This window comes from the organism of the source record quoted next, unplaced genomic scaffold (genome assembly GCF_019419815.1).
Source record: "Pyrus x bretschneideri cultivar Hongxiangsu unplaced genomic scaffold, Pyrus_bretschneideri_v1 Contig67, whole genome shotgun sequence".
In the NCBI taxonomy this organism is placed as follows: Eukaryota; Viridiplantae; Streptophyta; class Magnoliopsida; order Rosales; family Rosaceae; genus Pyrus; species Pyrus x bretschneideri.
The window spans coordinates 1,712,662-1,728,594 of NW_025999806.1; the positions used below are offsets into that span (position 1 = coordinate 1,712,662).

Below are 15,933 nucleotides of genomic sequence, written 5' to 3' on the forward strand. Positions count from 1 at the left end.
ATCTTCAAGTCTTCAATTTCGTCCATCCTCTTGGCTCCAAGCATATGATATCCATTCCAAGCTCTAATTGCTCCAAAAGGCTCCAAAATGCATCCTTTTGCATACTTTGCCCTTAAATCCTGAAAATACATAAAACTAGCTTAAAAGACTACTTTACTAAGGAAAAACACTTTAAATGCACAAGACAAGCTAAACTAAGGTGCATAAATATGCCCCTATCAGAAACTTTGTCTCAATTCCCATGAGCTGGTTTGAGATCTAGACCTTCGTGGCCCTCTCCTGCTCCGGTGCTACTTTTCATCCCGTGTCCTCAACCATTGGCTTCTGCTACTCAGCTCGTGTGCTTCTTCTCGAGTATTGGGTGGCTGTCAAAGTGCTTTTAGCACTATCTGGTAGGATTATTAGATCGCTCACTACGCGGGTGACTTGCTCACCCCTATTTTCTATTGATCCATTTGTTTCATTGGTTCGTTCTCTTGGTGGTGGTGGTGGCCTTGCAATGGAGGCACATCTAGTGGTTGCTAGTTCCGTTCCAGTCTTAGGCTTTTTTTGTAGTTGTTTAGCTGGCCACTTTTGGGCCTATCTACTTTTTTTTTTTTTTTTTTGTTGGGCTTGTATTTAGGTACTGGGCTGCCTTTTAGGCTCCCTTTTTCTTTGTACTTGCCTTTTATTTAATGGAAGTAAATTAGTTTGACCAAAAAAAATGTCCAATAAAGATTTAGAAGGTACATAGTTGGTTAGAGTTAGCAAATTAGGGTGAAACACAAAAACAGACAAATGTGGAGAGAATTCGCCAAGTATTGAGTACTCAAATGGTATTCCATATGTCGTAATAAAAGTAAAAAAAATGATATATTTTTTTTGTACCCCTCCATTTATTTTAAGACACATAAAGTACCCGCTTGAATACTAGGCACTTGTAGTTCACCACTGAACAAGAAAAGTACGACGGTGAAATTAAATGCATTAACCCCACCCCCTACTCCCTTTCCAAAAAAAAAACAAATAGCTAACTACCTCCAAAGTACCTTGAGAAGGAAAAAAAAAAAAAAACCAAAGAGCTAATATAGAGCAACAAAATGAGCAAAGCCATTGCTGCCGGTTCTATCATGTTGTTGATGACAATACTTTTTCATGACGCATCAAGCACCGGTGCCGGCAACGACGGATTGCTACACGAGCCTGCTGGGGCTATCAGATTGCCTGATGTACGTGGAGGAAGGCAACAATTTGACCAAGCCAGATAACCCGTGCCGCCCGAAGCTGGCGAGGCTCGTGAAAGGCAACCCGATGTGCTTGTGCTACTTGCTCGCCAACAACAGTAGCAACTTAGGCGTTCAGATTGACATCAACAGGGCTCTCAAGCTTCCTACTGTTGCAAAGTGGATGCTCCCCCCTCCCCCCCCGGGCCGCCGCTAGCACCCACGTGGGTATTTCATTATTTAATGAATTATGATATTTATACCATGTTTTTGTACCATATTTTCATACCACCTTAGGTGGCATTTGATGTGGGCAACTACATCATTTGAATTAATCAAATTTTTTAATTTGGTTCATTATTTAATAAACTAATAATTAAGAAAAATTAGTTAATTAAATGATGATTGTGGTATACGAGGAGTCTTTCTCCTTCATTTTCTTGGATTTTGCAAAATTTTCAAATGATGTGGCTATCCACATCAGATGCCATCTAAGGTGGTATAGAAATATGGTAAAAAAACATGATATGAATAACATTACTCTTATTTAATTAGTTCCTAATTAGTTTTTAATTATATCTCATCCCGTAATTTATTACCTTTATTATTTGATAATATTGCAAATGAAAACGCGCACCGTATCTCATATCAACAACAAGCTAATTAAAATTGAATTAATATTGTAGAAAGCGCTTACAAAGTATAAATTATTAAATTTACTACTAAATTGTTTGTTATTTATTTTAGAAATTGTTATTAGCACTTAAAAAAACCTTATTTCTCACTCACGATTTTATATAATTAGAAAAAAAAATATACTTATGAGGAGTGTAGAATGAAATTTTTTTAGTGCTACCAACAGTTCTTTTTTTTTTTTTGATATAACAATATATGTACAATAATAAAGTAAGGACTAAAGAGTAAGTAAATTGATATTAAAATTGGAAATCAAATTTAAGACTTTGGTTTCACAAGTAAAGATGTGATATCCCGTCCCGAAACTATCGAAACGTACATGTGAACTGACCCTTTTACCCCTAGTTTGTTACGTTATGTTATTGGTTGTTTTGTGTGGTGTTGGCAAGTGTTGGGCCACACACACACACACTGTCACTTTCCCTCTCCCTCTGTCTTTTCCCTGTCTTTCTCTCTCTTTCCTGAGTCCTCATTCCTTCTTCTTCTTCCTTCGAACGTACGGACAAACCCAAAACCCCTCAAACCTTAGCAGATCGAGGAAACCAAGGGCACAGTCGAGATCGTGAAGCTCGTGGGAGCACGATCATATCATTTTCAGGTAAGAAATCCGTCGTTTTCACGTCGATTCGACAATGGCAGTTTTGAGTACTATTCATGCAAAGTTTATTTAGCACGTTTTTGGGATTTTTAAGCTCGTAGGTAGCTTGGAGGTGTCCCAAGGAGCCTCGGAGTGCTTCGTTGGACGAATTTGGACGTCGGAATCACCTGGTTCGAAGTTGGCCGGTTTTGGAGTTTATGGACAGGTATGATCTAGTAGTTTTTAGGCCTTAAAACTTGTAGGATCGTGTTCTACTAGTCCTAAGCTTCAATTTGGTGCAAAATTTGTGAAAAACGGTTGAGAAACGAGTGAGAAAACGTAGGTTGCAGGTTTTCCAGTTTTCTGGCGAGATTGAACGGGGAAGAAGATGGAATATTCCGTCAAATCTGACGGAATATTCCTGACGCCGTTGACGGAATCCGTTAGGACTAACGGAATATTCCTCACGGCGTCAGTTGATGCCGTTCGTGTGCATCGCACGTGCCTGCACGTGGCCGGCGCGTGTGGCCGTGCTTTGGCCGGCGTGTGGGGGCGCGTGCGGTGGAGAAATTTTTTTCTAAAAATATGGTTGTGATCCTGAGGTTGTGTAGAGCACGTTGGTATATTCAATTGTCCATTTTGAGCAATGTATGAGAAGTTATTACGAAAGTTAGGTTATGTGCTTTAAAATTAACGTTTTTATAGTTATTTCGCATATAGGTGATTCCTATCCCGAGGACGAGCATGCGCACTCGAGACAGGGGGGCTACGACCCTTCCACATACCAGTGAGTGGGCTTTTGGTTTTCCGTATATACCTATATACATTTATTTTCCCAGAAATTGTTTAAAAAGGGTTAATTGTTTTATGCCATGCACTATATTATTATCGTTTATGCATCATTGCATGCATTAGTAGTGACATACATATACATATGCATATTTGGTGCTGTGGACGCACAGGTAAGTGCCAGGTAAGTGGTATTCATGTTTATATATTCAGTAGTGGTTTGAGATGCTTAGAGAGCTCATAACCTGCACCCCCGGTGTTAGTGCTCCCGCCCAGAGTAGGGCACAGTCCTTCACGTGTTGTTCACCTCCCGCACCACACGCTCAGCTTGGATCCAAGTTAGGTGCACAGTCTTGTCGTATAGACCACTTTAGGTGGTTCCGACTCGTAGGTGACCCGCGATTATTCGCACAGCTTTCACGTGATCGCAGCACTTGAGTGTTCATACATATTACACCCAGGCTTGTCGTACAGACCACTTTAGGTGGTTCCGACTCGTGGGCAGGTTCAGTTATTTAGTTTGAGATTTGAGCTCTATATGCAGCTGTACAGGTCACGTTAGGTGACTCCAGCTGCCAGATGTTATGCTATTGATGTGATTTATACCTGAGCACTTGCATACCATTATAAGGCTTTGACATGGCACATTCTTGAGCATGATTGGCATACCCTTGAGCATGATTGGCATATTTATACATACGTATATATGTTTATTTCTGGGAAGTATACAGGTTTTACGGCGAGGGGTTAGAATGTATTTTACTAAATGGTTTTCAAAGAACTTTGTTTTTGCCCACTCACGCTTTTGTTTTGCGCCCCTCCAGGTTCTAGTGGTCTAGTAGGTTCGGTGGTTTTCCCAGAGGGCGTCCCGGCATTTCTGACAGATACTCACCAGTGTAGGGTCACCTTCGGGTGTACTATTGTCGTATCATTTCCTTTGGACTGCTGTAGGCTTTATGCTCTGAATTCAGCGTCTCACTTACGCTAGCACTTATCTTATTACATTATGTATGCTAGTTTTTAAATTATTCGTACTTTTATATTACTTTTATTAGCTTGCGCACGTGCACATGGTTACGTCTCCTTTGCGTGGCGGCCAGCACGCCCTGATTTCGGTCGGGGTGTGTCAGTTTGGTATCAGAGCCTAGGTTTGGCAGTCCTGTGTTTGTGTGAGTACTCTAATGGTTTTGGTGTCTTCTGTCAGAATTATGCCGCCTCGTCGGGAAACACGTCACTTTGATGAGCCTAGTTTCCCCGATATTGCTCAGCTGGGGGAAGCTATTGCTACCGCCATTCAGTCGGCAATTCGCCTTCCCCAGAGGACTCTTCTGGAGACTATGTACAATCTGAAATTGGATAAGTTCCATGGTCATGAGGGGCACGAGGGAGCAGAGCGTTGGTTAGAGCACATCGAGAAGACTTTCCGAGTATTGCATAATCAGGGGAACCTTCCTGTTGAGAGATGGGTCGAGACGACCTCATGGTTTCTGGGTACGGAGTCTGCAGCCTGGTGGGAGCAGGAACTTCTTCGTTTGACTCCAGCTCAGAAGACGGATTGGAATGTTTTCATTGCCTTGTTCAAGAGAAGGTTTGTGTCCCCTGAGTACATCGATCGTAAGAAGCAGGAATTTACTGAGTTGAAACAGCGGAAGATGACAGCGAATGAGTATTATTGGAAGTTCACTGACTTGTCTCGCTACCATCCGGAGATTGCTAGTAATCCGGCGGAGATGCTTCGTCGTTTTCGCTTAGGCACTAGGAAGAGATGGCGTTCGATGGCGACTACTACTCACTGTGATACTTACTAGGATTTCTACGAGGTTCTTCTGAGAGTTGAGGATTCTGAGACGAGCGAGAGTGATGAAGAAGAGAAGAACGGTAATCAGAAGAAAGATGTTAAGGGTAAAGGTCAAACGTCGCTCGGGCCTCGTCAGACCCAGAATTTCAAGAGGGGTGGTACTAGTTCTAGTTCTTCTAGCGGTGGTTTCAGCGCCACTGGTCAGGGACGTGGAGGTAGATTTGCTGGTGGTGCTCGAGGCCAGAGACAGGGTGATGGTGGCCGAGGTAGAGCCCCACTTTGTCGTAGGTGTAATAGTCGGCACTTTGGTGAGTGTAGGCGTGGTAGCAGTGGTTGTTTTACTTGTGGGCAGATGGGACATCGCGCTGCGTAATGCCCCCAGAGTCAGCAGCAGAAGCCGCAGCAGACTTTCTTGCCACCACCTGCACCTATCCAGCAGATTCAGGGTCCGAGTAGTTATGGGCAGGCAGGTCGAGGTGGTGTCTATCATTATCAGGGTGATGCTGTTCCTTATGCCCCGAGAGTATCAATATCCCCATGACCCCTATTCCCAGGGTGGTTACCCTCAGTATTCTGGCGGCTATATGCCGTATCCTCCAGCTCCAGTGGGCGGTTCTCAGTGGTTTCAGGGAGGACAATTTCACCAGGGAGAGATTGCTTCAAGTAGTGCGGGGTCTTCGAGGCAGTCTGGTCAGCCTAGTCAGGGGCGTGGCACGCAGGGTCGCGGTGTTCAGGCGAGCAGAGGTCGCGGCGGACGACAGCAGGGCCAGGGGCGTATTCATAACATTTCTCTGCAGGATGCTCAAAACAACCCGGATCTGATCATGGGTACGTTAAACATTCTTGGTTATTTTGCTAGAGTCTTAATTGATTGTGGAGCTACACATTCTGTGATTTCTCATACATTTGCTCAAGTGACGCAACCTCGCCCCACACCTCTAGGGTATGATTTAGAGTTCGCTATTGATGCGAACATTATACGCACACAAATTAAACCCTCTTTTTGTCAATTGTAGTAAGTATGTAAGTAGGGATCGTTCTGGACCAGGGATTAGGAGGGATTGTTAATCACTTGGATTTGACTCAAAAACGTAAAAACAAGTTTAAAACACTATACTAGACTCAAAGAATGCAAAACTCAAAATAAGATAGAATAAGACTAAGACTAAACAAAATGTGGGGGGGGGGGGGAATTGAGGTTTGGACGAATTTAAACTAAAATGGATAGATTGTAAAGAAAACAAATTGTAAATACGAATTTGACGGAAATGAATGGATGGGAAGCTAGCTAAGGGGTTCATCTCCACACATGTTATACTTGCATACAAAATGATTTCTAATTGCTTTTCAATAAACCATGAATTCTCAACACCCCGGGTTAATTAGGTCCGTTTAAATTAACCGTCAAGTTTTCCTTAAGTTAATGAATTGGATGATTGCATACGACAACCCAAAGCATTCCCCACAAGTTCCTTACATGAATTGCATAATAGAGATACAAGCAAGAATCATTAAGTTCTTTGAAAACCATAAGTGTTGACGAGGCATTCGTTACTATGATTGCATGAAACTTATGCCAAGAATTTACTTAACGCGATTGTTTATAAGCAACCTCCACTACTTGTGAATATAAGTTCATAACTATTAGGTGAAACTCACTTATATTCTAGCGTCATATTCATGCATGAAAATTAAGCGTGCATTCTCAATAAACATACATAAATAGGTTATCAATCAAATAGTTAAACAAATTGAATCCACAACTTATGAAACGCAATTGGAAGTAATCAAATCATATTGCAAGCATAAACATGTATTTCGAATCCCCCCTAGCCAAGGGGGGTTTAGTTCCTCATACGTACAAGACAAAGAGAATTGAAATTAAACATTGTAATCGAGGAAAAGAAACACCTAAACATTCCAACAACTCAAACTTGAATTGTATGAACGTTTAGGCACTCTTCTCTTCCTCTTCGTTGTAGCATAAGGTCTAAGGGTAGTGTTTTGGAGGGATGGAAGTGTGGAATGGAGTGGGGAGTTATGGAAATGGATGGAGATGGAGGAGAAAATGGTGCAGAAAATGGAGAGAACCCACGGCAAGAGATGTTGTGTTAGTTGTGGTGTGTTTTTGTGTATGAATGCATGGGTTTTTATAGGGGGAATGGGAGAATATGTGGATGATTGTTTAAGAGTGAATATGGCTGTTATGATTGAGAGTGCATGTGGAAGTGTGGCTGCAAAGAGAAGGAAAACTGGAAATGCAATGTGAAGTCACGGCTAGGATGTGTTTGGGGTTGGAAATGCATGTGTTTGCATGTTGTTTGTGTGAAGTGTGTGTGAATGCATGTGGATCAAAGAGTGAATGGTGGCTGCAATGATGAATACATGTGGCTGAAATGAAAGGGAAATGCAAAGGGAAAAGCTGGAAATGTCAAAGGTGAATGCATGTGCACGGCAAGGAAGGTGTTTTGGGTGATGGGTGCATGTGTTGGCTGATTTATTGAAGGGAATGCATGTGAGTGACAACTAGGGTGAATGATGATGAATACATGTGGACTAAAGTGAAGGAAGATTTGTGAAAAACAAGTTCATTTGAGCAACATCAACAACATGCAATTAACAATTAAAAGGCGGAATCATGTTTATATGCACTCAAAAACAAAACTTAACCCATGAACTTCAAAGCCTAGTAGATAGGTGAACCAAGACTCAACTCAAAACAAAGTGAGTTGAGAAATCAATACCTTTGTAGATTCCTCTTTGCATAAGCAAAGGCTAATCACCCAAAGAGAGGGCCTTCATTCCTTGCATCTTAGATCCATGGATTTGGATGGATGAAAAGGTTTCTCCAAGTTCCCAAAATTGAGAACCTCTAAGTCTCCACACCAAGGCATATTGAAGAAGAAATGAGTGACCTAGAGGAAGTAAGATTGCTAGATTTTCCCCTCTAGATTGGCCGGCCTCTTTGAGAGCAAAGGGAGGTTTGTGTTCTCATCTTTACTCCCAAGAAAAACCCTAAGGATGAAATGGCTATAAAGATGTCTTTATACCACCTCACAATGGAGTGGCAAACTTGCAATTAAGCCAAGTTCACTACCCTCCTCTAAATGGCCGGCCTAAGGGGATTTATTGGGCTATTTGGGCCTTTGTGAATCATTATTCATTAAGTTGTCATACAACTTAAGTCAATGGACTTGACGTTCGAAGCCCATTGGGCCTTAAGGTCCAAAACTATCCCGAGGTCTTTAACGAACTTATTCGTTTGATTAATTAACATATTAATTAATCCTTGCCATAAATAATTAAACCATTTAATTATTCTTACTCATCTCCGTTGAATCTTCAATCTCTACCTTACACGGTGTACGATCCATTAGGTTCCTTTTAGCGAGGCAGTGGGCGATTCAAACTCTTTCAAATCGATTGTGAATTGAAACTTACTTTCAATTCTCCCTTTAGTGTTTATACACGTTTAGGGCTTCCACAAACCATGAGTGACACCTAGCAGCATATCATGGTTACCCAAGCTAATCAGAAGAGGTGGAGAACCTATTCAGTTTAGGATTACAAATGCAATACGGTCTTTCTCTAATACAATACTCTTGACCACATTGTTTGGTTTGATAGTTTATTCATGTCTACTATCCAATGTGAATCTTGTACTTATATGATTACCTTGAATGTGATCTGGAACGCATTCCAACATCTCATTCATACTCTGGCCAGAGATTCTAAATCATATCATAGAGTATTCTCCCTCAAACAGTTTGAAGGTTAGAGATCCCTTGTTGCGCATTCACTTGCCTCCATGGCTAAGTGGCTTAACCCCGACGATGCCGTGGAGACCCTGATAGAGTGACTTTTGACATAATCAAAGATCAAGTACCTAACCACAAGACAGCTGTGATGCCTCAAGTCAAAGGACTACTTTGCATTATCCCAACCATGAGTTCTCATGTGACATGAATATGAGAACTCCTCGTTGATCGTGTTCAGTGAACTCATTCTCTATTGAGCACCTACATGCTTGTCTTGGTGTCACTCACACCAATGACTCGAGACTAGTCACTCTCCCTGAGAGAAGACACAGCACGTACTGATCTTAACGGACTGTCAATGCCCAATTGGCAATCCTATGATCAGGAACGTTTAGCATGTGTCTACGAAAGAATGGTCTCATGAATCTAACTTCTTTAGATCGCATTCTCCCAATCACATATTCCTTGGACTTATCGTTTAAGCATATAACATTTATATGAGACGGCTCAAACAATAATGTTTGCCCTTAATATTAAACTAGATTAGTTTAACATGTGAAATGTCCATAAAGTATCATCATATGATTGGTTTTAGGGCACATTTCCAACATAAAGAGGGAGAATGTGGTGCAATGATGAAGTGAAATGCTGAAAATCTAAGGGGAAGGCACGGCAAAGAAGGATTTCAGGATGCATGTGTGTGTGAATGGTGGTTTTGCATGGCTTTGATGGATTGTTTGATTGGGCTAGAGGTTTTGCATGGCTCAAAGGATTGTTTGATTGGGCTAGGCCCTTTGTTTTATGTTCAAAGTGCATACAAGGCCTTCAAATTCGTCCAACACTTTGGCTCCAAGCATAAGCTTTCCATTCTAAGCCCAATCTTGCTCCAAAATGCTCCGACATGCACCTTTTTGCCTCCTTAGCCATATTAACCTAGAAACACACGAAAATGGCATAAAGGACTAAAATAACTAAAGAAACACAACGTAAATGCACGAGAACAAGCCAATTAAGTCGCATAAATATGCTCCTTTCAAATTCCCCCACACTTAGCTTTTGCTAGTCCTCGAGCAAAACAGAAAAACAAAACAAAACCTAAACCTTCCAACAATAGTCTCAGGAATGTTCAATGCACATGACATGTTAAAATTCGTTATCTCCACAGATTTTAGTCATCTTCACACTTAAGTACATTCTTAATCATAGTCACCACATACTAGTTCACAATTAAGCATTTAAAACCATGTTTTGAATGTTGTAACATGCCTTAGAGAATTTTGCTCAATTCCTTACAAGATATGCACTCGATTTTCACTCAGATTTTCTAACTACACACCCTAATCTAGTCATATGTGAGAAGATTGATGTAAACATGAAAACGAACACTCACATATATGTATCACAAAGAACGCAATTTCTGGAGTTAATAAGCATGTTTAGATATGATCTCATGAATGGAATGCTACTACTTAGACGCGAGAACCAGTGACACCATATGCTCATACCAAGTTCAAACTCCACAAATTGAAACACATAACACTCAAGATTGAAGTCACGGGTTGTAATGGGGCTTGGGGCGTGTGGATAACAAAGAAGGGATATGGAAAACAAAGGTTCTTAAAGAAATAGTGAGCAAAGCACTTGAATCAACTTAGAATTCACTTTTGAATGAAAACTCAACTTTTGAACAAAAAGGGAGAATTTAGACAATTTAGGGCCAGAATTGGTGTTTTGGACCCTTTCTTCAATCACTCATTCTTTCATTTTTTTAAGCTCTTTTTTCTTTCTTTCTTTCTTTTCTTTTCTGCTTTTCTTTTCTTTTGAATCTCAAAACATACTTAAGAACAAGCATTCTCTCCCCCACACTCATTTTCTTTCATAATGTAACTCAAAAGGAATTCATTTAAGTCATGCTCACTATCTTTTAAGAACAAGGGTGTGGACTGTCCTAAACTAGGCTAGGTGAGGATAATGTGGGTTAACAAGGAATAAAGGCTTAACAAGGCTCAACGGGGTTAACTTAAACAAATAATGAAGTAGGATACACGGCAATTTGGCTTTGATGGTGGTCACTACACAACTTCATCTTGAATATGTGTTATGCAAATCAATAACATGCTTTGAATGAAATGGGCATGAGTTCTAGCATTTGGAACTATATGATGAAACGCCTTCTAAGTAGTAATCAAGCAAAGAATAATGAGATCATGCAACGACTTTAGAAACAATAATTCACAGATTTTAACTCTCCAAATAACGTTTAGGCTCAAGTCTCACAAGGTTGTAGCGTTTGTTTGAGTTCCTTCCTTCAAGCATGTTACAAGAACAAAATTTTTTTTCATATTTGATTGCATGTGAAGTCATACATTATAACCATAACCAAGCATATACCAAGAGTAAATCAAACTTTTCTCCATGTTTATAACTCTTTTTAACAGTCATGCAATTAAAAACCAAATCCTCATCATTGTGTTGGAAGGTGACCTATGACACAAACACACAAAAACGACTCAAAAAATCTTTTTAGGCTTTTCAAAACATGTTTTTCAAATTTTTCTGTGATTTTCGGAGTTATAAAACAAAACACACTAAAACACTCCAAATCAGCTCAAAAACATTTTAAAACAGCAAGGAACAACACTTGAAGTTATGGGTGATAAAATCCAACGAATTTGCATCAACATACTTAGTTACCCCCCCCACACTTCAATCAAACATTGTCCTCAATGTTTTAAGCTTAAAACACACCAAACAAAAGTAAACACATAAACAGCAACTAAACTTACTAAATATGGCAGAATGTATCTAACAAAGAGAAGAGTTTAGGGATGCAAATCTGGTTATGGAGTGTAAATTCCATCTTCTCCTTGGTGGTTGCAGTGAGACTTGATCTTGAGTTTTTCCACAGATTCTGACACATGGCAGGCAAGCATGAGGTGGAGGTGATGACCTGTTTCTTTGTTCAATCTTTCCAATTCGTATTGAAGAGGGTAGATCGGAAGACTGACTCCAAGTGCCGGCTGATTGCTCTTTTTACTTTGCCATGCGAGTAATAACAAAGGCAAAGGAAAAGACAGGGAAAGATCATGATATGAGATACCTTTGCTTTCGCCCTTGATGATATGAGATACTTTTGCTTTTGAAGAAGCAGCGAATGAATCAGCACATATATTTATTACGCTTGTCTCCACATGCTTCGATCCACTGTTTCCTCTTGCCTTATCTGTACTCCAGGCATCTGGTATCTTCTTTGGGGGATACATCAATGGTTGAATTTGTGGTCTCAAGGGAAGAAGAAAGCATGTTGAGAGGGTTGGTTGCATTTACATTCTCGGCCGAGAAGGGAAGTCATGCGTTTTTGGGTGTATGCCTTGCCATGAATGTTGATGTATATAGGAATTGTAATGGCAAGTGGCAGTGCGGATGCGGCAATGTCCTCCACGCGTCTTCAGCTTTGCCAGAGAGCTTTTGACAAAGTGGCACGTGTTTTCTGAAAAGCCGGGATTTCGGCTTTGTCACCCACGCTTGTCGGTAAAAGTGTGCAGCTGCTTTCTCGGCCTCCACGCGTCTTCAACTTTGTCAGAAATCTTTTGACAAAGTTGAACGCTTTATCTGAAAAGCCGGGATTGCGTCTGAAGAGCTGGCGAACTTTACGCAGGAAAATCCGGCTTTGAAGAGTGGTGTCTATTCATTTCTAAATCGGTGATTGTGTCGCCTCTCCTTTTATAGAGGTGATCGATCACCTCTAACATACACACTTTGAATATTGCTCATCCGTGAAAATCGTCTCCTGGCCGTTGAGATTTTACTCCATCCAACCCCTTCTCTTTTAACTTCTTAAAAAATGGCTAGCTCATCTAACCCATCGAACATTTGCTTAGATTTGAGTCTCAGCAGTGATCCGGTCGCGCCGCGTCAGGGTAAGGTATGGTGCCCGTCTTTTTTATCTTCTCATGGCCCTCTTACAGGTGAAGACTCTGTGATGACGGATGCAACAACAGCTACGATAGTAGCTCGGAACCTCCTCACTCCTAAAGATAGTCAGCTGCTTTCCGGACGGTCCGATGAGTTGGCCGTTCAAGAGTCCCTAGCTCTTAGTGTTCAGTGCGCGGGCTCTGTGTCCAACATGGGCCAACGCCTACTTGCTCGCTCCCGTCAGGTTGAATCATTGATGGCGGAGGTGGAAAGTCTTAAGCAAGAGATCAAACAGCTTAAGTACGAGAATAGGAGTTTGCACGTGCTTGCCAATAATTATTCGACAGGCATGAAGAGGAAGCTTGATGAGCTGCAAGAATCTGAAGGTCAAATTCAAAGTGACCGTCAAAGGCTTGCGGCTTTCTTCCAGAGGCACCTCTTTCCTGCATCATCTAGCGTTCCACCAAGGATTGGGGCCTTGAATGATCTATCTTCGGTGCCTCCCGCTCCTATGCCTCTCGCTCCGATGCCTTCTGTTCCGATGCCTCCCGCTCCGATGCATCCTGCTCCTAGAGTGTTGCCACGTAGTGGGGCTTCACGTACACAACCTTTGTGAAGGCTCCATCTTTCTCTTTCTTTGTTAGATACATTTTTTTTTTAGAAGTGTGTTATGAAATCCAATTTCTTTGCGAATTGTTGTCTCAAGTATATCCTCTTTGATGATTTCTAGACATTCCCCAGTCACATCTTGCTCTTGATTCTTTGGAAAGGATTCGAAGATGCCTTTCCCACCCTCTTCTTCCTTGGATTGCATGATTCTGCAAGGAATAGGGACATTCGCTGGAACGGGGTTAGAAATAATTAACTTTGGAACAACCTTACCTGAATTGGATGGCGTAGGAGCAATAGGTGTCTGCAACAAAGGTGTTTCCACCCTTGCCATAGGTTGCGTGTGTTCCTCTTTCTCAAATTGCAATCTTTCATCCTCCTTGTGATTTGATTTTGATGGTTGAGGGTCCGTTCCAACCTCCTTGCCACTTCTTAACGTGATTTCCTTGGCAGTTTCAAATCCTTCCTTCGGATTTGCAATGGTTGAAATAGGGAGTTTGCCTTGGTCTTGAAATTGTCCTACGAACTCCGCTATCGGCCCAATTTGCTTTTCCAAGTTGTCCAACCTTTTGTCTTGATTTTGCATTGCTTTGTTTTGATCTTCTTGCCCCTGAGACAAATTGGTGAGTAACTCACTAACCGTATCATTATACAAAGACTTACTTGAATTTGTTTGGGCAGGTTGTGGTGGCTGCATAGGTGTTGTATAGAACTCCTCATATGGTTGCCAATATTCTCCTTGTTGAGCCTCCTCGACTTGGTTTTGTGAGCCCTGCACCAAAGAAATTAATTCATCAAGAGCTTGATTATAATCTATTGACACACCTGAGTTTGGTTGGGCATATTGTATATGAGGTTGTGGTGGATGTATAGACGTTGAATAGAACTCCTCATAGGGCTGCCAATATCCTTCTTGTTGAATATGTTGAGGTTCCCACCACATAGAGTTTGAATGATCACTCCAATCTGAATTGTAAGTATTGGAAAACACGTCATTCCTTGATTGATTATGATCAAATGTACCAACTCTTTGCATTTGGTACTCTTCCATAAGCTGTGACAAAAGAGAAGCACTATCAAGTGCCATGTCTTGCTTCTAAAATCAACAAAATAAAACTAAAAATATATACACACAAACGAAAATAAAACAATCCAAGAGATTAGCAAAGTTGCTAATCCCCGGTAACGGCGCCAAAATTTGATGCGAACATTATACGCACACAAATTAAACCCTCTTTTTGTCAATTGTAGTAAGTATGTAAGTAGGGATCGTTCTGGACCGGGGATTAGGAGGGATTGTTAATCACTTGGATTTGACTCAAAAACGTAAAAACAAGTTTAAAACACTATACTAGACTCAAAGAATGCAAAACTCAAAATAAGATAGAATAAGACTAAGACTAAACAAAATGTGGGGGGGGGGGGGAATTGAGGTTTGGACGAATTTAAACTAAAATGGATAGATTGTAAAGAAAACAAATTGTAAATACGAATTTGATGGAAATGAATGGATGGGAAGCTAGCTAAGGGGTTCATCTCCACACATGTTATACTTGCATACAAAATGATTTCTAATTGCTTTTCAATAAACCATGAATTCTCAACACCCCGAGTTAATTGGGTCCGTTTAAATTAACTGTCAAGTTTTCCTTAAGTTAATGAATTGGATGATTGCATACGACAACCCAAAGCATTCCCCACAAGTTCCCTACATGAATTGCATAATAGAGATACAAGCAAGAATCATTAAGTTCTTTGAAAACCATAAGTGTTGACGAGGCATTCTGATGTGAGAATTATACGCACACAAATTAAACCCTCTTTTTGTCAATTGTAGTAAGTATGTAAGTAGGGATCGTTCTTAACCGGGGATTAGGAGGGATTGCAAATCTCTTGGAAACTGACTCAAAAACGTAAAAACAAAGTTTAAAACACTAAACTAGACTCAAAGAATGCGAAACTAAATGCTTAAAACACTAAAACAAACCAAAAGACTCAAACATCACCCAAAACACTCAAAACTGCCTTAAAAACACTTTCTGGGCAGTTTTGAGCACCTTGGTGAATTTGGACGAATTTGTGCAACAAATTGAATCAAAACACTTATAAACACAAACTAAGACACTTTCTAACTAATTTGGACAATAAAGTAAAGGGGGATTGGTTTTGGATGAATTTGAAATTAAAACAGAAACTTGGAAACAAAACAGATTGTAAAGATGAATGTGATGGAATAGAATGGATGGGATGGCTAGCTAAGGGGTTCATCTCCACACATGTTACACTTGCATATAAAACGATTTCCAATTGCTTTTCAATAAACCATGATGCTCAACACCCCAAGTTAACCGTGATGCACTAATTAACTCTCAAATTTTCCTTATGTTATTGAATTGAATGATTGCATACGACAACCCAAAACATTTCCCACAAGTCCCCTACATGATTGCATAATAGAGATACAAGCAAGAATTATTAAGTTCTTTGAAAACCAAAAGCATTGACGAAGCACTTGTTACTATGATTGCATGAAACGTATGCCAAGAATTTATTTAACGCGATTGTTTATAAGCAACCTCAACTACTTGT

General features: G+C 40.6%; 1 pseudogene; it reads left to right on the forward strand.

Annotated features, from left to right (window-relative positions):
- The first annotated feature begins 352 nt into the window (after positions 1–352).
- Positions 353–15,933, forward strand: part of LOC103932371 — a 37,756-nt pseudogene continuing 22,175 nt past the window's right edge.